Source organism: Octopus sinensis, linkage group LG10 (genome assembly GCF_006345805.1).
Source record: "Octopus sinensis linkage group LG10, ASM634580v1, whole genome shotgun sequence".
Classification (NCBI taxonomy): domain Eukaryota; kingdom Metazoa; phylum Mollusca; class Cephalopoda; order Octopoda; family Octopodidae; genus Octopus; species Octopus sinensis.
The window spans coordinates 66,915,579-66,937,043 of NC_043006.1; positions in this window are offsets into that span (position 1 = coordinate 66,915,579).

A 21,465-nucleotide genomic window follows, 5' to 3' on the forward strand; every position below is an offset into this window, starting at 1 on the left:
CGTCAGGTCTAATTTCCCCACATTTATAAATATAACTACTCTTTATATATCACAATGTTTGTCATACTAAATTACAAATATATAAGTATAAATAAGTAAATAAATAACTTCATGAACCTTATAAATTTAAGACATAAAAATTTAAGGAATGAAAACGGATATGAAATACGGCTAAAAATACGAATGAAAAAATGAAAAAAAATGAAATTTTGAATGAATATATATACATATATATATATATGTGTATATATATATATATATATATATATATATATGTATGTATATATATATACATATATATATATGTATGTATATATAAATGGCCTGCTCGCTTAGCCAGCGGGGTGGCGTCATGAAGGCTAAGACAATGCGAAGCGCATTGTGACCAGCGATGTGTACAACATCTGATAGCCTGGTCAGTCACGGTGATCACGGTGATATATATATATATATATATATATATAATATATATATATACATATATGTATGAATATATAATACATACACACACACACACCATATATATATATATATATATATATACAGATAGATAGATAGATAGTATATATATATATGTTATATATATATTATATATATGTATTATATATATACATATATGTATATATATATATGTATATTATATGTATATATATGTATATTTATATATATATATATATACAATATATTTCTTTTTACTTATTTGTTGAGATTCTCGGGGTACTTTTGTGCTACTCTCTCTCTCTCTCTCTCTCTCTCTCTCTCTTTCCTTTACTTTGCTTCCAGAGCGGAAACAATATTATCTGGCTGATAACTGATGAGGAGTTGGTGATCTTGTTTCTTATGTTCGTCTCTGTATTCAGTACGTTGTCGTTTGTTTATTTACTACGCGTATTTTAAATTATATATATATATATATATATATATATATATATATATATATATATACCACGTATTTCAAATTTTGCTTTTATTTCTTCTTTGTATTTAATAGTGATATATATGTATCAAAGAAAAGGAAAGCAAAACCAAGGCAGGACGTGTATCTGAAGAAATTTAAAATATTTAATCTGATGACGAAATACCCAGTGTATGAGGATGTTGGCCCATCAATTGGGATATCCCAGAAACAGCTGTAAGACATTAATAACTTCTACTTCTCTATTTTTGATTCATCTTACTACAATTTAATATTCTAAATGATCTGAGTTACTCACGCTGACTTAGTGTTGTTCCCCTTTTCCTTGAATATATAACAGTTGACTAGGAAACTACTACGAATTCCTAATTCAGCCTCAGCTGTGAACTTGGAACCTAACCGATATTCAATTATAGTAATTACGCATCGTACATATTGGTTTAGATCATCAGTAAACTAAACCCCACATATATATGTGTGTGTGTATGTGTGTGTGTCTGTCTGTCTGTGTGTATGTATGCATATATATCTATATACGCATATGTAAGTATATATATGTATATGTATGTATATATATATATGTATATGTAGATATGCATGTATGTATATATGTATATATATATATATATATATATATATTATATATATATATATATATATATTATATATATATATATATGTATATATATATGTGTATATATATATATATATATATATATATATATATTATATAATATATATATATATAATTTGTTTCAGGAAACGTTGAATGATTAACTGTTATATTTCCCCAAACTTTCTAAAGTGTCAACATTATTCAACGTAATTGTATTTTTGCCCAAATTTTATTATACTGAACGATTTGAATTTTTTTTTATCAAACTGAATGGTTTGTAGCTTTAGGAAAAAAAATTACCTATTATAATGAATGATTTGTAAGTTTGTTTTTATTTTAAATGAAAGGTTTGTAGCTTTGAACTAGTATATTAATGAGGATATCTATAATATTTCAGTGGATTAATTTATATATTTAGTACCATAAAGTATATTTGTCTTCGGTGTAAACTATATCATTATTTTCGCAGTTAAATTTATGATATAAATTTTAATTATGCTATCATCTTTATATAAAATTATTATAAATATATAAATTTTATTTAATAATAATAACATGAATAATTCTATAAAATGCCCTATCGTGATTAAAATCATTTCTATCATAAGTACGTATTTCCGGTTATTTTTCCGTAAGCAATGAATATATAAATATATAACCATTGATTTGCGGTGGGATTTTTTTACTTGTTATTTACTTAGGATAACGTTTACATTAGTACGAATAAATAGATTAGAATAATTATTTTATATAATTATATGTTTTTGAATAATTATGCATATATGAATATTTCTTGTAAACCCTATAATATTTAATATATATCATCATATTCGAACTTGTATACACATAAAAATTATAGAATGGTAAAACTATTGGCTTAATCTAATTTGTTTCCTTCTATAAAACTAAATAAAATTCTGATACTTTATTTATTTATATATTATTATCATTTTTATGTAAGAAATAGCATAGTTTATAACAAACGTAGCTTTATACATTTGTTTAACATCGGCGTATTTAGTAGAAGTTTTCGAGTGAATGCATCGTTGATTAAAAAAACTTTTAATGAATTTAGTGTATGAATAAAATATATCCTTATTTTTTTTTTTCATCATAGCTTTTCGTATTTGTAAATAAAATATAATCCCTACTTCACGATAATTTCTTAACATACTATACAGATATTATTAAATAATAAAAATTGGCAGTGATTATTTTCGTTTAAAATAACTTTAGATTAATATCGTTTTCTTTACTGAAGTATTTTATGTATTTGAATTTTCTTTTTATAATATTTATTATATTTTTCAACTGTTAACACTTACGCTTGTAATCATAGGTATATTTTATATCAGTCTCTTTTATGATTTAGCAATACTCGCATGCAATTTTTGTCTGCTTTGTGAATAAATATTACTCTGAGGAGGCTCATATCCATAAATGTGACTTTTATAAATTCACTAGTGGATATGAATCGAAACAAATTGTTGGATTTATATTAGTTTTAATTATTTGTTATATTATATTATATCCTTTTATAGAATAATGATATTATATTATAATGTAAATACATTTTTGATATGTCAATTGTATTTCCCCACTTCCTTAAATATTTGTACGTATATATACATATACTTATATATATGTATATATATATATATGTATGCATATATATTTATATGCATATATATATATATGTATATATGTATGTATATGTATGTATATACATATATGTGTCTATTTGTATATTTCTGTATATATATATGTATATATGTATATATATACATGTATGTATATATATGTATATATATACATGTATGTATATATATGTATATATATATGTATATATATATATATATATTATATATATATATATATATATAATATATATATATATATAATATATATATATATATTATAGGCTTAGGAGTGGCTGTGTGGTAAGTAGCTTGCTTATCAACCACATGGTACCAGATTCAGTCCCACTGCCTGTCACCTTGGGTGAATGTCTTCAACTATAATCTCGGGCCCACCAAAGCCTTGTGAGTGAATTTGGTAGACGGAAACTGAAATATAAATTAGAGAAAAACCAGCATTATATAATTCAAACAATAATAGACGTAAATCATACCATATAGAAAAAAATAATATATTTATAATAAAACATTTACCTAGATCACAATAAAGTACACAATAATAAATTGTATATTGTGAAATTTGATTTAATACTAAACTGAATTTTTTCCTTGAAAGTTTAGAGTTATTCTCCCTATTATTATTGTTATTATTATTATTATTATTATTATATTATTATTATTATTATTATTATTATTATTATTACTATTATTAAATACACCCGAGTAAGCACATAAACGTGAAGCTAGGTAGGAAAAATAACTCTCGGATACCGGAAGTTCGAAAAATTTCTTTGTTATTAAAGCCGCAAAAAACATAAAAATCTGCTACCCCGGGCTTCACGTTCCCGTTCATCGAGTAGTTGTGATTCAGAATGGAATAAAAAATTGAGGTTGTGCGTATAGAGTACATTAACATATGCACATTTGATTTTCATTAGCTCTTTCCACTAAGGTTTTTTTCGAAGTATGCAAGTTGAGACGGTAAATATAGAAATATAAAATATAAAATAAAAATAAAAAATAAGAATTAATAGTGTATGTATGTGTGTATGCATGTATGCCTTTGTGCAGGTATACGTATATTTATGTATATGCACGTGTTAATGCATTCATGTGAATATATGCACATGTATTTCGTATATATAAGTATATAGTTTTTTTATACGTCTCCTTTTATATGTATGTGTGTGTATGCATCGCTTATATAAAAGGAAATCCGTTATTGTTTTAGTTATATCTACGAGCTTTCTCAACCAAACGAGTTAAAATTTTTTTTTTAATATTTTAAGATAAACTTACATTTATATTAATTATTTCTTTACCAATAATTAATTTACTCTGGACGTGGATGATTTTTTTTTTAACTTATAATTTCTTTTTGCCTTTAGGTTTTCTTCGATTCTATATAACACGATATTAAATGCAATTTTATTTTTATCTTTATTTTCCATTTTTATTTTATCTTATTTTATGTTTTCTATTTTCTGTTTGTGTATTTACTGTCTCAACTTGATACTTTTGAAAGAACGTTAGTGGAAACAACCAATCAAAATCAATTGTTTATTTCTCAATGAGAATCACATCAAAATATACATTATTCGTACAACCTCAATTTCTATTCCATTCTGAAGATCCTACACAAAGGAATAAGAGAAGATAAACAAAGAGAAGTTTTTTTTAAACTTGTGGATTTAAAAAAAACAGGGTGAGCTGGCAGAATCATTAAAACGTCAGGCAAAAATGCTTAGCAGTATTTCTTTTATAGGCGTAGGAATGGCTGTTTGGTAAGTACGTAGCTTACCTACTTTCCATGAGTCCCTGTTGTCAGTGTGCGCATGTGTCATTGTGTTGTGCACTGAAGAAGATAGCCGGCAGTGTTTAGCCTGCCAAAAGAAGCTATTGCATGGTAAGACTTTTCTCTTGGAAAGTGAGGGTCGTTGTCCGCGATTATATGTTTTACAAACAGGGAATCCTCACTGGATTCAAGATGTTGGTCTACTTGCGGTTCAGCAACATGGTCCATAATAAATGAAAATTTATATTCATTGTGAGAAGTAGTTTGGTGGGCGTTATCCTTCAACCAAAAATTGTTCACTTTTTAACAGTGTATGTTCTTACAACATTTACCAATATTGGAAAACTATATTTCAAGTGTTCACATGAAGTGAAAATTTGTTCTTATTGTGAGAAATATAGTTTGGTAACGTATCCTGCCACCAAAAGTCGTTTGCTGTTTGTAAATAGTGTGTATTTTACAACTACGTTGGAAAGCTGTAATTCACGTTGGTCAGTTCACGTTCAAACTGGAGTACCATAAGGCTTGGAGTACCTAAGTGCCCAGAACATTTTTTGCTGTCTTTGTTTTTAACTGTTGTTTTCTACTTCTATTGTGACTTTTTCTTTAACTGTTTGCTATTTTTTCTTCACATTTGTTTCCTTTTAAATTCTCTCTTTTCTTTTTTGTGAACTATTGTTTTGGACTTTTTTATTTTTTAATTTAAAAAATGGCAAAAAAAAATGCGGATAAGATTGTAGAGTGGGAGATTGTCCCTCCTAAGGAGTAGCTAAGACAGCAAAAGGAAATAATGGTGGTGTTGAGAACGTATTCGAAGGTTCTCGATAACATTACCGTCTTCTCCAAGCAGATGATAGAGCAGGAGTTGGCGGGACATCTGCCATATCAAAAAGTTGCTTTTTTTCTATGAAAATCCCTATTTCTTACGATTTTTTTACTGCTGTGTCGCCATTTTTCGGTGTATTTCAACCAGAAAAATGTTCACTTAAAGAGAAGAACAAGCTACATAATGCAACATTTTTACGTTTCAAAAATTCCAGTTCTAAAGGAAACAGACCGGAGCAATGCAGGGCAATACTGCTAGTATAAATATATAGTTTTTTATACGTCTCCTTTTATATGTATGTGTGTATGCGTTGCTTATATAAAATGAAATCCATTTTTAAAAATTATATCTACGAGCTTACTCAAACAAACGCGTTAAAAGTTTTTTAAAAAATATTTAAAGACAAAATTACCTCTATATTAATTATTTCTTTACCATTAATAAATTTACTCTGGACATGAATGATTTCTTTTTCAAATTAAAATTTCTTTTTGTCTCAAGGTTTTCTTCGATTTTATACAACACGATATTAACGCAATTTTATTTTTATTTTCCATTTTATTTTTATTTTATTTTCTATTTTCTATTTGTGTATTTTCTGTCTTAGTCTGATACTTTTGAAAGAACGTTAGTGGAAACAACCAATCAAAATCAATCGTGTATTTGTCAATGTGAATCACATCAAAATATACATTATTCGTACAACCTCAATTTCTATTTCATTCTGAAGATCCTACGCTCTTCAATACAAAGGAATAAGCGAAAATAAACAGAGAGAAAAATTTTTTTCAAACTTGTACATTTAAAAAAGAAGGGTGAGCTGGCAGAATCATTAAAACGTCAGGCAAAAATGCCTACCAGAATTTCTTTCATAGGCGTAGGATTGCCTCTGTGGTAAGTAGCTTGCTTACGAACCACATGGTTCCGGGTTCAGTCCGACTTCGTGTCACCTTGGGTAAGTGTCTTCTAATATAGCCTCGGGCCGACCAAAGCTTTATCAGTGGATTTGGAAGACGGAATCTGAAAGAAGCCCGTCGTATATATATATATATATATATATATATATATATTATATATATATATATATATATATATATGTATATATTCATGTGTGTGTATACGTTTGTGTGTCTGTGTTTGTTCCCCCAGCGTCGCTTGACAACCGATTCTGATGTGTTGACAACCGATGCAGTTCGCGCATAAGAGCCCGATAGAATAAGTACTAGGCTTACAAAGAATAAGTCCTGGGGTCAGTTTGCTCGACTAAAAGTGATAATCCAGCATGGCCGCACACAAATGACTGAAAGAAGTAAAAGGGATTTAGAGATCAAGCAGGGCGACTGGTTGGGAAAAACGATTTGACAGGAGTGGTAGAAAGAAAGGGAGATAATAAAGTATTGGTGATCCCAAAATGAAGGTGTGCATTAGTATGTGTGTATGTAAGCATGTGTAAGTTTGTGGGCGCGGATAGAGGCTAGTGACTTTGACATGTAGAAGTGTGTGTCTGTAATGAGTGAGTATGTGGATGATGGTCTGTGGGTGTGCGGATGATGATGTGTGGTGTGGGTGCTGGGAAGTGGTCAGTGCTAGTGTGTGTGGAGTGATGTGGGGTGGTGTGATGTGGTGTGACGGTGTTGTGACGTGTGGTGTGGAGCTGAAGTAGGATGTGGAAGTGGGGTGTGTGGCGACGGATGTGGGTGGATTGAATATCAATGAAAAGAGAAGCTGGGTAGCAGTGAAGAGAGTAAGTAGGTGTCACATAAAGAGAGGAGAGGAGGGGAGTTGAGTCCATGTGGCGCAAAGGAGCGAAGAGATAAGACTAATCCCTGTTCACAGTGAAGATGGGAGTCCGGATGGCCCCTGTACAAAGACAATCGGAACACAGATAAGTATTGTAGTGAATGACCGACAGAGCAGTATTGGCGCGAGACCGGGGTGTCATTGCCGCGTCTGATGTCTCAGAGTTGCTCCACGAACCGGTCAGCCAAGCGGCATCCTGTTTGACTGATGTACAGAAAGGGCTGCAGATGCTGTAAAGGACGTTTCTAGAAGTACAGGTAAAGGAGTCGGTGATATGATAAATACAATGATGGGTGCCTGTGGGGATGGTGGTATTGGAAAGGTAGAGGCAAGTGCGGCAACGTCGATGCTGCAGCATGGTCAAAACCTTTGGGCTCAAACACATAAAAAAGAAAAGTATATTTATGTATGTGTGTATATATAAATATATATATGTGTGTGAATGTGTGAGTATATATATAGAGGGAGTGAGCGAGCGAGAGAGAGAGAAAGAGAGATTAAGCAGTTTTAGTAACCGCCTAAGGGATAAAATATTCGTACGTATTATCAGTGTTCGTTACCTGTGTTATCCCCGGGCAATGGTGTGCAGGGACACCATATACGTCGAGCCCAGATGACAAGAGGATAAACAAAATTTTGTCAGGAACCAATGCAGATAACTAGAAAAATGGAGTTAAGAAAACATGGTTTAGACAAATAGTATATTCTCACATTTATATATATGCTGTATGTATATCCACTATCGCCTGACAATCAGTGGTGACTTATCTCCCTGTAACCTACCGGTCCGACAACAGAGACCAGTAAATAAGTACCAGATTATAAAATAATATGTTGACGGGGCGATTAGCAGGACTATACTTTTCATGGCGGTTCCCCAGTACGACTGCAGTTTATTGACAGAAACAAGTAAACGATAGACATAAATCTAAGATTAATAACTGAATGATTAACAATCAAATGAACCGGAAATAAAGAAAGATAGCCATCAAATATATTTACTACAATCACACAGGTAGCAGATGCTCTGTGTTTGGATCATATTGCCTGGAGTTAAATGATGATATCACCGTTACTAAGACAAATTAGTGTTCATATATTTATTGGATGATCTACAATCGAGGTAACAGCAAATAATTATAAATAGAGAAATATATATGAAAGTGACCATGTGTACACATATGTATGTGTAAAAGGTGAGAGAGATATTTGAGGACATATTTGGCAATTTTTTGCAACAGCTAACCTGCGAAAGGCCAAATGTATTTTAATACAAATATATGCACATGTTCTTGATAAGAGTATTCTATGAATTTTTCTTTACTTTCGAGGACTGTTTCAACACGAGAGCGGAATCGCCGATATGCCGGCATTGAATGGTCCATATTCATTTGGACATCACCTGAATAACGGTGACCTTCTGTGAAGCTATGATGTTGTGAGGATGCCGATTAATCTCCTTTTCAGCAAAGCTCCAAACATAGTAGTCCTGGAGATTTAAATCTGGTGAGTTTGAAAGCTTCACGTTAGGTGTTACATAATCGTAAAGATTGTCTGACACCCATTCTTGGGCCATGTGGGTTTTGAGACAAATTACCGAGTCCTATTGAAACATATATGTCATTCAAATGCGTATTCCCTCCGTCCAAGGCTTAACAATTGTTGCAGCAGTTCAACTTATTCGGCAGCCTAATATCTAAGTCCCTGCAGAAAGATTTGAGGTGAACTGAGAGGACCTTCGTTACTTACCATTCCTAAAGCTATCACAGTTGCTGGAATCTTAGTATATGAACATAATTATCTGCCTTTTCCCCAATTATATATTTGGGCTTGGTAGTTTTTCTCATGTAAGAAAACCAAAGCTTGTGGTGGTCGTGAGGGGTTTTACTCTTGTTAAGTAATCGCTTCCCATGGAGCAAACGGTCTCTCTGTCTTGGGAGATATGAATAGACCTTGCCTCTGTATATACAACTTGGAATGCCATCGTGCACCAAAAACCTGAGTACAGTTCCGACAGCTGACGTTCTTTGGCAATGGCCATTATTTACTTTTGGGGTCATAATAGATAACTTTTAACTTGTTAGATGAATTGCAGTGTCTTATAGTGTTAGTAAGTTTAGAATGCTTATTTTACTGTTTGACACATTTAAAGCATAACCACCAGAATTTTGCGATTCCACAGGAATTTGTAAACAAAAGATGTTTTAATTTTTACGAAGTTGGAAATTTCAAAATTGGTGTGTCTGCACATTGTTCAACAATGCATGAATATTTCAGTTCTTGTGTTAGAATTTTGTCCGGTATAGGAGATGAAACGAATAAAAACCTTTTAAATGGTTTGAAGGAAGTTATATACTGATAATTAAGCGCTCTATTACCGTTTTCGCCGCACTGCAAAGGACGCATTTTTATCCGGTGAGAGTAGTCGAGATTCGAACTCATGTGCACAGAGATGAAACGAGTAAGACATACATACATACATATATATATATATATCTATATATATATATATATATATATATATATATATATATATATATATATATATATGACCTATTTCTTTATTACCCACAAGGGGCTAACACAGAGGGACAAACAAGGACAGACATAGGTATTAAGTCGATTACATCAACCCCAGTGCGTAACTGGTACTTAATTTATCGACCCCGAAAGAATGAAAGGCAAAGTCGACCTCGGCGGAATTTGAACTCAGAACATAGCGGCAGACGAATACGGTTACGTATTTCGCCCGGCGCACTAACGTTTCTGCCAGCTCGGCCATATATATATGACCGCCATGTTAAATCGTTAGGTCCTGCACCCATTTTTTTCTCTCCTTGTTTCTCTCCAAGTTTCTTTTCTGTATATCTTTCTGTTGAAGAGCGTAGGCTCGAAACGTAAAAGACTTGTTTTATTTCTATTCCTGAGCGCCATACTAATACAATTGTTTGTTTGAACTCCACCTGCCTTCGTCTTTTGTTTATTTTCGTAAGCTTCCCGTTATATATATATATATATATATATATATATAAATCATGTGAGTGTATAGATAGATGGATAGATAGATAGATAATAAATAGATTGATATCAATAGCATATAAATATTGGGTCCAAATGCCTTCAGACTTCTCTGTCCAGAAGTCCAGAAGGATTTCCCAAGACTATATTTATATGGTATTAACTAGATTCATGTGATGTGCCTCGAGATTCAGTCATCAAATAAGAATAATGAAAACGAATCCTTTCACGTTCTTTCGATAGTTTATAAAATTCTCAAGACGTCCAAAAAACATGTGTGCATTTGAATGTATGTTTGTATATATATATACAACTCTCACACACACACACACATATATATTTGTATGTATATATATATATATACATATATATATATTATTATATATATATAGATATATATATATATATACATATATATATACATGTATATATATATATATATATATATATAATATATATATATATATATATATATATACTAAAGTCAGTTGGGTGCAAAATTGTGGTATTACCAAAGTACTCAAACCGAATACTGGGATATCAACACCATCGAGATCCAAGCCAAGATCAAAACAATTATACCATCATATGTTTGTCAAAGAGTGAATAATCCACATATATATATAATATATATATATATTATATATATATATATATTGTATAGAGGGCATTATTACACATAAATGCCTCACGCTAAGAGGGACATAAGTCATTACTACCAAAATTTAACTAATCATACCTAATGCAGTTCCCGAAGCAAGACATTTAAAAAACTGAATTTAGTTCTATATCACCTGTGATTTCACAATTAACGCATCTCTTATGAGGTTTTTCACGCTAACTACCTGATAATTTCTTGTTAAGATTCCTTATATATATATATATATATATATATATATATATAGGTATGTATATATATAGTTGAAATTTACAGAAAAAGAAAAGGCGAAGACAGGTGTATTTGTTTAACGCTCGGGAAGGTGAGAAAATCTTTTACGTTTCGAGCCTACGCTCTTCAACAGGAATGAACACGAGAGAGAGAATAAACAAACTTTTGATTAAGACATACATACATAAATGTATACATCGGTATTGATATAGATGGTTAGAGAGAGATAAATACAGACAGGGAAACAGACAGAGAAGGAGATGGATGGAGGTATAGATAGATATATAGGTAGATAGGTAGATAGACGGACAGATAGATAAACAGACAGATAGATAAATAGATAGATAGATGATAGATAGATAGATACATACATACATACATACATATATACATACATACATACATACATACGTACGTACTTACGTACATACATGCATACATAACATACATCATACATGATTCAGTAAAAAGTTAATTAAATGCGAATTTGTGGTGAATGAGACAATAGATATACAAGCAAACAGGCAGCTTTATTTTATGCAGCCGATATTAAAAAGCCAATTAAAAATAATTAGATGATTACATATAAAATATTCCGGTCAATAATTCATATTTTTCAAATTATTTTGCCATGTACATGAGAAATGGCAAGTACTTGAGAACGAAGTAGTTGCGGAACAATCATTAAATACATATACGAGTGGATTGTCGTGAGGAAAGAGAATTGTGCAGATAGTAAATAACTTGTAGTTGTCATTAACGTGAAAAACAATTGTCATTATCTTTGTCGTTTAATATGTTCGTCATATCACGAACTTCTGTGACTGTAGAGACTCATACGAAGGTATATATTACATTATGTATATATATATATATATATATAATATATATATATATATATATATATATATATATATATATACATATATACCTGCATGTACCTATACAATTACATATATATATATACATATATGTATAATTTATATATATATATTTGCATATATATACATATATACATATATATATATATATATATATATATACATAATATATATATATACTTCATAATTTGAAACTGACTTGAAAATTGGAAGTCCACCAGAAGATTGTCGATCAGGACAAGAAACAATTGTAGTGGCGATTTTTTTGACTTTTTATTAAAATTTTATGTATTGATTAAGTCTTTCCTTGTTTGTTTTGCAAAATAGTGGTTTTGTCTCTAATAATATTATATATATATATATATATATGTGTGTGTGTGTGTGTGGAGGCGCAATGGCCAAGTGGTTAGGGCAGTGGACTCGCGGTCGCAGGATCGCGGTTTCGATTCCCAGAGCGGGCGTTGTGAGTGTTTATTGAGCGAAAACACCTAAAAGCTTCACGAGCTTCCGGCAGGGGGTGGTGATCCCTGCTGTACTCTTTCACCACTCTTTCTCCCACTCTTTCTTCTGTTGGCTTGCTCGCTTAGCCAGCGGGGTGACGTCATTTGAAGGCTAAAACAATGCGAACGCATTGTGACCTGTGATGTGTAACAACATCTGATGGTCTAGTCGGTCCCGTGATCCCGTGATATACATATATATATATATACACACACATATATATTTACACACACACACACACACATATATATATATATATATATATATATATATATATATAATAAATTTTCACGAAGTGTAATGATGCTTAAAAGCATACACCGGCTAGAAATAAGAGCTAAACTCTTAAATTAATCCACCGTGCAACTCCAAGATGACAGAGACAAACATTATGCGACGAAAACGGAAAAAAATTGATACATTGAACAGCATAAAATATAATATTATGCAGTTTAGGATATCCACATACCCAGGTTTTAGCTTTTGGATATTTAATCCTTGAGCCTCTTTCGTGTGAACCACGTAGGTTGTTCACACTGAAAAATTCACGACCGATAGTCTAACTGGTTATATTTTGCGGAGTTTTGAAATTAACCCGAAACCTTATTAGACGCTTATTATTAAATTTTGAAATCTTTTCAAATCTTTTTAAAACGTTCTTATCTTTTGCTATATTATTATTATATTTCTACATTTATATTTATATACAACTATATTTATGTATATTTTTGATAATCCTATATTTTCCATGTTCGATGTCTTAATATATGTTTTAATTTTGAACGATTTTTATTTTGATCAAATCCGCAAATGTATGTGTTGGTCGTGGTTTACCTATCTACATTTTTCCTTTTATCTTTTATAGTTTTTATTTTATTCTTTACATCTGCCTAACGTTTCAGGTTCGACTTGGGATCTTTTAAGCAATCTCTATATTTCGTAAGATAAATATAACTATATATAATGTATGTTTGTATGTATGTATGAGAGAGAGAGAGAGGGGGGAGAGAGAGGTGGTTTATTCTCACTCAAGAAAGAGTATTGGAGAGTTAGATTTGGAGTTGAATATGCACAAGAGTATCAAAACGCATTATAGTTTTCAATTTTCTTGACAAATTATTAAAAAGGTCAACTTTGTTTTTCAATGGTAAAATAAAAAAAATAATGCTTAAATCGAGATTGAAGTTATAAGACAATATTCGGTAAAACATGCTTTAAAAACATTTAAGATTTAAACAAATTATAATATTAAAAAGATTTCACAGTAACACAATAAAATAGAAGTTCAAACGTTCGTTGAATCTCGTAACAATCACACATGATTCAGTTTTGAAATATTGAAAGCAATAAATTATATTAATAATTAGATACGATGAAGTTTTAACAATCTAGGAAAAGTAGAAAAAAGAGTATTATTTACGCTTTACATGAGGGAGAATCCTTCGTCGCTTGTCTTACTGTTGAGAACCTAAACTATTTTTAGTTGAAATTGCTTGTATATATAGGTTTTAAGAAATAGTTTTAAGTTGTGATTGGTTATAAACTTAACGACATAACTTGTTTTTTTCCCTCCTGTGAGCTTGTGTTTTGGTTGACTGACGGTCTGGAGGCATCACTTGTTTCTTGCATGTTCTGTTCACATATTTTGCTTTGTCAGTAACCCAGCGTTCCCGTTGTTTGACTTCCTGATGGCGTCATTTGTTCATTTGATTTTGACCAATAGTGATCTAGGGCTCTTGTCGGTCGATTCTCTGTATACGTCATTTCTTTGTGAAATGCCTTCTTAACTTTTTTTTCTGTTGGTTGTACCGCTTTCTGGTTGGGTGATTCTCTGAAGCAGTTACATGATTTGGTATCATAATTTTTTTTTACAGACGTAAAACCTAATTTTTAAAACATAGGACAAAGTCAGAGTGTTCAGAACGTGCAAGATATAATTGTACAAGAATTTGAAATTAGGGTTTCAAATCCCCAAAGGAAATCTGTTACATCACCTTTAGTTTCATTTTTGTCGTTATTCTCCTGTGTTGTCATAGAATATTTTATGGTTGTTTATATTCCTTAATAAATATATTTTCCTTATTTAATAGGAATTGAGTTGAAGCGTTTGAGATGCATTCATATACAGGAGAGATTTGGTATCTAGGATGTTTGTTCGTGGAGAAGAGATCTAAATGTTTACTCAGAAATTTTCCAAGTCGTGGAGTCTCGAATCGGTTGCCAGTTTACCGTTATTCTGTTCTCATAGTCAAGCTCGTTTGTCCTATGTAGTCTCCACCAAATTCGATGACATAATTTAAATTTCACCTTGAAATGTCCTTGGATGTTGAATGTTTGCCCTGACTTACTTATTGCCACAGAACAGGCCTACTGTATTTCGTCGTAATATGAGATCTTTGAACGGGGTATATTATTAACCTGTAAGGCTGATCTACACTCTTGGTTTATTGTTTTGCTCTTATGGCCATTTGGAAGTTCGTTGCCGGTTTTACAGTCCTATCTCGTTAAATAGTCATTTTCGTATCACATTAGTTCCTTTTGGGAAAGTTGGATGAAGGTAGTAAGTTTATTCATTACTTAGGACTAGTAATTCATAACCTTTTCATTGTAAGTGTTCTCACAACGAAGAATTAGTGAAATGTGTTTATATAGTATTCCAAGTTCATAACAACTTCAGCACTAAACTTATCAGCTTCTTTGGTAACTTTATCTTAATCATTGTTAAAATCAATTCTGATTTCCCATTCTTTTCGGCTGGTATTTGATTTAAATTTCGGATGTGGTAATAAATTTTAAGGAAAATTGACTATAAAATCACAATTTGTCCAGCGTGTCTTCCCGTCTTTTGTCAGCAAGTAGCCACTTCTATTATGAAGAATTGATTCGTAAATAGAAATGTACTTTACCAAAAATGTTTTATGTTTTATCTTTTACTTCTTTTAGTCATTGGACTGCCGCCATGGTGGAGCAACCATGAAGGGATCTGTCCGATCAAATCGACTGCCTATCACTTATTTTCAAAGCTTAGTATTTAAACCCGCAACCCTATGATTGCTAAGGAAGCTTCTTCCTCAATAGCTATGCATAAGAGATGAATGAATTATCAAAAATCTTGTAAAACACAAAAATTTATACGACTACCATACACTATAAAATACTCAAATTACAAATGTTCTCATTAAGTATGAAGTTGACCATAATTACCATTAATATTTACGGATCTTAAAGCAGCGAGCTGGCAGAATCGTTGGCATGTTTAACAAAATACTAAGCGGCATTTTGTCCGTCTTCTGAGTTCAAATTCTACCAAATTCGATTTTGGCTTTCAAACTTTTGTGGACTAAAAAATAAGTACCACTTGAACACGGAGGTCGATCAAATCGACCTATCCTAGCCTCGAAATTGCTGGCCTTGTGCCAAAAATCTGAAATCAATATTTATCACTCTTCTAATAGAACCAAAACCTCCATGTATGATGATAACTGCCACTGGTACTACTACTGTTGCTGATAGTGCTGCTGCTACTACTACTACTACTACAACTACTAGTACTACTACACGTACTACTACTACTACTACTCGTAGTACTACTACTACTCGTAGTACTACTACTACTAATCTTTGTACTAATACTGCTAGTACTACTACTACTACTACTACTACTATTGCTACTACTACTGCTACTACTACTACTAATGTTGCTGCTACTACTACTACTACTACTACTACTACTACTACTACTGCAACTGCTGCTTCTGCTACTACTACAAGAGCAACGTCTAGACATTATTTAATATTGCTTAGAGATGCTTTAAAGTGATAATTATGAATTATATAGTCCCTCCTCTAGAAGTTTGAAACTTTTAAAAACTTTCCGAAACGTTTTTCTATAAAACATTTTTATCACGGGTTTCTCTTTCCTTAAAACACAAGTTTTTTTTCCCTCAATTCCATAACTTTTTGTTACTTTAACGTAGAATGCTTTCCATTCTTTGTTTTATATATGGCTTCTTCTCAACAATTTCTTTGTGATTTTTTCCCTATCTCATTTGGATAGATATCTTCGTTATAGATTTTACTTTGAACTGGTAGTTTTCACACACACACACACACACACACATATATATATACACGCACTTATGCATACATATAAATGCAGATATAAGCACGCATTCATATATGTATATATGATAGTATATATGTATATATGTATGTATATATATATATAATATATATATATATATATATATTAATATATAGATATATTATATATATATATATATATATATATATATATATATATATATATACATATATATATACATGCACTCATTCATACAGAAAACATACATACATACGCACATACACACATACATACACATACATTCACACATGCATACATACAGACACACATACATCTACTCACATATATACACACATACATAGACACATACATACATATATACATACACACACATACATACATATATATACATACATATATACATACATACAAACATACATACATACACACATACATACATACACACATACATACATATACACACACATACATACATGTACACACATACATACATATATACATACACACACATACATACACACATACGCGTATACATGCATACATACATACATATATATACACACATACACACATACACACATACACACATACATACATGCATACATACATACATGCATACATGCATACATGCATACATACATACTACATACATACATACATGCATGCATGCATACAAATTACATATATACATACATACATAAATACGTACAAACATACATACACACATACATACATACATACTGATTATCACACCACTTACCGTTTTCTGCGAAAGCGCTATTACTTTAAAAGATATATATTTATTGTTTTGGAAAAGATATTCATTCTTCTAATGCAGTTTTCGTTGTTGTTGTTACATCTTTTACTGTTGATGTCGTTCCGCCTGTACCTGCTGTTATTGATGATATTGTTGATGTTGATGCTGTTGTTGTTGTTGTTGGTGATGTTCTTGCTATTTTTGGTGATGCTTTGCACCATAACTTCGCACTTCGACGAGATTTGTGATCAGAGTCATTCCCAAAACGATATTTCTGTTTTCTCCCAATATATCCAACTCTCCAATTCCAGGTTTGCCCTTTTGTTATTGTTTTAACGGTAGGTTGTTATCTGCGTGAAATAACGCTTCCATTTCTTGCCGAGCGAGCCACCGCATTAATTCCTATCAATCAACAATGGAAATTCTTAGAAGTAACAGAGCAACGCATAGAACAATATATACATAAAGAAAACCCGCAAAATGTAGTTTTAGTTCTATGCTAATACTGTTTAAGGCACTAAGGCGGCGAGCTGGCAGAAACGTTAGCACGCCGGACGAAATGCGTAGCCGTATTTCGTCTGCCGTTACGTTATGAGTTCAAATTCCGCCGAGGTCGACTTTGCCTTTCATCATTTCGGGGTCGATAAATTAAGTACCAGTTGCGCACTGGGGTCGATGTAATCGACATAATCCGTTTGTCTGTCCTTGTTTGTCCTCTCTGTGTTTAGCCCCTTGTGGGTAGTAAAGAAATAGAAATAGGTATTTCATCTGTCTTTTCCGTTCTGAGTTCAAATTCTGCCGAGGTCGACTTTTTGCCTTTCATCCTTTCGGGGTCGATAAATTAAGCACCAGTTGCGTACTGGGATCAATCTAATCGACTGACCCCCCTCTCCAAAAATTTCGGGTCTTGTGCTTAAGGTAGAAAAGAATATATTTTTAAAAGGCGGTGAGCTGGCAGAAACGTTAGCACGCCGGGCGAAATGCTTAGTGGTATTTCGTCTACCGTTACGTTCTGAGTTCAAATTGCACCGAAGTCGACTTTGCCTTTCATATTTTTTGGGTCGTTAAACTAAGTACCAGTTGCGTACTGCGGTCGACCTAATCGACTGGTCCCCTCCTCCAAAATTTCGCGTCTTGTGTCTAGAGTGGAAAAGAATACTGTTTAAGGAATTGAGTTGACAATATTGTTACAGCATTGGATAAAATACCTACAAAAGCTATACCTCGTGGTGTTCATCCCGATTCACTGAACATGAATTTAAATTCAGCTGAAATCAACTTTGACTGTTGCTCTTTACTGGAATGAATAAATATATTAGCAATTCTTAAGGCGGCGAGCTGGCTGAAATGTTAGCACGCCGGGCGAAATGCGTAGCCGTATTTCGTCTGCCGCTACGTTGTGAGTTCAAATTCCGCCGAGGTCGACTTTACCTTTCATCCTTTCGGGGTCGATAAATTAAGTACCAGTTACGCACTGGGGTCGATATAATCGACTGAATCCCTTTGTCTGTCCTTGTTTGTCCCTTCTGTGTTTAGCCCCTTGTGGGTTGTAAAGAAATATATATTAGCAATTCTTTGCAGTGGTTTGACGACGTACTTAGGAGTTCTGATGCAATATCTTACCAGTGTTTATTCCAGAGCTTTACGTTTTCAGTTCGAATTCCATGTTGATGTCCAAAGCTAGAGCTAATATTTCCTCCCACGGCAGCCCCACCACCAAACCCAATGTTTCTTAACGTTGAGCGATAGACCTTCAACTCGTAACGGCCTACTAGTACATCATCTGTCAGAGGGAAACGGTAACACTTAAATACCTTAATAATTGCAGGTCCGGAGGGAGTTGATAATATTTATCTTTTCTAAATGTGTGACTCTGAGGAATTTCAAGAAATCAAAGACTCATTTATTGTTCATTTTTCCCTATCTAGATATATATTCCCACATGAAGATTTTGGTCACATTTATTGTTGCTATGTTGGTTTGCCTGACGTATTGTTGCCGGTTCGAAAATATGCACTGTTAAATCAGAATTTATTGAAAAATAAAGAAGAGGAAATAATCTCAGAAATAATTGCACGGCAAAAATCTTGACGTAAATTATTTTTTCATTTTTTAAAATATTAATTCCCTTTTCGCAGATCTGAAAATGTGTCTACCAATTTAATTGGATATATACACGCATACACAGACACAGGCACAAACACATATGCATGCATATATATATATATATATATATATATATATATATATATATATATATATATATATATATATATATATATATACACACCAATTAAGGACTGAGCACGAAAAGTGGACAGTCAACATGCTAGATATAGACGTCAAATCGCCATTCTCCACAAAGAGTATGTTCTCAAATAAAACTCAGCACTTGTCTTGTTTAATGCTTTGGTTTTGTGCTGAAGATTGAAGGCTTCGAATGTCCCGTCCGTATTTTTTGTATCGTCTTCTAAATGTTTTGCGTTCTTGTCCCATTTTGTATTTTTTTACATATATATATATATGTTGGGTCATCCCATAAATAATGCGGGTTTTTTTCAATTGCATGAACTAAAAGTCGGAGGGTGCCGAGATAAACTATCTGCATCAACTTGCTGTAAAAGCAGGTAGTAATTTTACTTTGCATTTAGTCTTAATGCAAGTTTTGAAGAGTGCAGTTCGATTGTGAAAGTTATATTTTCAAAGCTATAATGGAAGTGGCAAAGGAGCACATTCGGCATATTTTCCTTCATGAGTTCAATAAAGGCAAGATCACACTGGAAAGTGCAAGGAAAATTAATGCAGTATATGGAGATCGGACAATAAGCGTATACCTGTGTCAACGGTGGTTCTAGAAATTCCGAGGCGGAAAATAAAATCTAGAAGATGAATCTCGTCCTGGAAGATCTATAGAGCTCGACCAAGACGTCCTGGAAAACCCTAGTGGAACAAAACGCCGTCGTAATTGTTGAGGACCTAGCAGAGACTCTGGGATTTGGTCATTCAACCATTCGTCGACACTTGCGTGCCATCGCAAAAGTCAGCAAGTTGGGTCAGTGGGTTCCTCGGAAACTTCTCGAATCTAATCGCGCACAGAGAGTGAATGATATGAAAGGTTTAGCCCAATTTGAACCTTTAAACCCAAACCAAACGATAACTAAGGAGATCTATTTTGAGCAACTTGAGCGACTGAAGTCAACGCTAGAAGAAAAACATCCCTCTTTGGTTTCAAGACGAAAGGTGTAATTCCATCAGGATGATGCTTGGCCACATAGAGAAAGGATGACATTCCAACGGCAGGAGCAGCTTGAATGGGAAACGATGCCCCACGCACCATATTCGTCGGACAGTGTCTGAGCCTTCAAAATCATTTGGACGAAAAAAATATGAAAAAATATTCTGTAGATGAGGTGCTGGGGGTGCTTATTTCGTCACAAAAAAGTGAATTTTGAAAGAGGAGACTTGCTAGGCTACCAGATGCATAGAAGAGTATAATAGAAGACGAAGGATAGAATGTTTTATATTAAAAAATCTTAATTTTGAAAAATAAAAGTTAAAAAACAGCATTATTATGGGATGACCCAATATATATATGTATATATATATATATATATATATATAATATATATATATATAACGCGCGAGCGCGTGTGTGTGTATGTATGTATGTATATATATGTAAGTGCGATAATGCCCAATTTTTCTACTGTTTTAACGGTAACAC